The 1632-nt window shown below is 47.1% G+C and overlaps 1 protein-coding gene across 2 annotated transcripts in view; it reads right to left on the reverse strand.

The window, feature by feature from the left end:
* Positions 1-1632, reverse strand: part of alk (ALK receptor tyrosine kinase) — a gene marked incomplete in the record, with an annotated part of 583514 nt that overhangs the window by 145819 nt on the left and 436063 nt on the right.

Below are 1632 nucleotides of genomic sequence, written 5' to 3' on the forward strand. Positions count from 1 at the left end.
AGTATCCTGCTTTAGCATCGAGTTTACTGAATACTTTTGCATTTGCAAACTTTGGGTTGAGTTCCTCAACTGTTGGGATTCTGTGTGGACATCTTTTTAGACTGTTGTTTAGTTTTTAAGGGTCAAGACAAATCCGTAGGCGTCCATCTTTTTTAGTACTGTATGCTAGACTGGAGCACCAATCTGTATGCACTTCCACTTTGCGAACCACATCCTGTTCCACCATATTATTGAACTCTTTTTTGAGCTTGTCTTTTATGTGAATACTGCATTTACATGGTGGGTCTTGGAATGGTTCAGCCCCCTCCTTTAGCAGAAGTTTTGTAGTTCCACTGAAGTTACCAAGCTTATCAAACTGGTCTGGGTATGCTTGTTTCAGATCATCAACGGTGCTGATGCATTTTGGTGGGTTTACTTTCTTTGGTTTTGCTGTGGTTTGGCTCTTCTTCTCTTTGTTAGCTGCTTTGTTTACATTAGCTACAGAGTCCACATTTACAGTGACAAGGTTAAGAGCTTCACATGTAGGTAATCCAACTATTGCTGGACCTGGAACATCCACAACATAAAACATAGTGTTAATCCACTCAGAATGCTTCCACTGACATGGGATGTCTATTTTTCCATAACAGTGGATTCTGTGCCCACTGTAGGCTGACAGTTTTGCATGACTCTTTTGGAGTCTGCTCATCGCCTGACGGTCTCTGACGTACATTTGTCTGTAGGTACGCAGAGGGAGAGTGTTTCCTGATGCACCCGTGTCAATCTTCAGGCGGAGTGTGTATTTCTGGCCTGGTAAGTCAGGTGGTTTTACATTTAGAATTGTATATGCCTCCTCTCTTGGTACTTTTGCATCAATGCTATGCATGCATTTTTCGCTGACAATGACAGAGTGAAACTGTCCTTGATACATTTCGTCTTCGCTTGAGTCTGTGGTTTGTATAGCATCTACTTTAGCTTTATTTGGCTTCTTGGGATCATTTTTGTATGACTGGGTCTGATTATTTCTCCATTTACTCATTGCTTGTGACTGGGATTGATCTCGTTGGTGCTGTTTGGAGTACTCTGGTTTTTTCTGTTTTCTATTTCTGGAGCATTTAGCCTCTTTAGCCCGTCATCTCCAATGCCTCTGCATATTTTCTTCGCTTGTTTAGCTCCGTCTGTAGATTCCTCATCTTCCAAGTACGAGCACATTTTTTGAGATTGCCTCACCCAGATCCAGGTCGGACCAGTTCATCGTAGGTAGATGCGACGCCATCATGTGCTAGCTTGCCTCTCATGCAGCTAGCTTAACAGCACAAGTTGACGCTTCAGCTCGCGCTGCCGTGGATTTGGGGATTCGAACGGTATAATGGTGAATAGGTGTGTGGTATTTGGGTGCAGTAATGTGCTGAAGAAGGGGGTCTCCCTTCATGACTTTCCCGTTTCAATAAAGGAGAGGGGCGATCCCCGGTCAGGGGGAGGCTTTGAGCCCTCCCCGGCCCTCCGGAGGAGGAACGCGGGGGGTGTACGGGCACCTGGCGGGCACGCGCTGAGGAGGGTTTGCGGTTCCAAGGCCCCGGGCCGGGCATGGGGGGCGCCGTGGGTTCGCCGGACGGTTGTCTGGCGCCGGCAGCCGAGCCCGCACGAAGGGTT

Source organism: Oryzias melastigma, linkage group LG22 (genome assembly GCF_002922805.2).
Source record: "Oryzias melastigma strain HK-1 linkage group LG22, ASM292280v2, whole genome shotgun sequence".
In the NCBI taxonomy this organism is placed as follows: domain Eukaryota; kingdom Metazoa; phylum Chordata; class Actinopteri; order Beloniformes; family Adrianichthyidae; genus Oryzias; species Oryzias melastigma.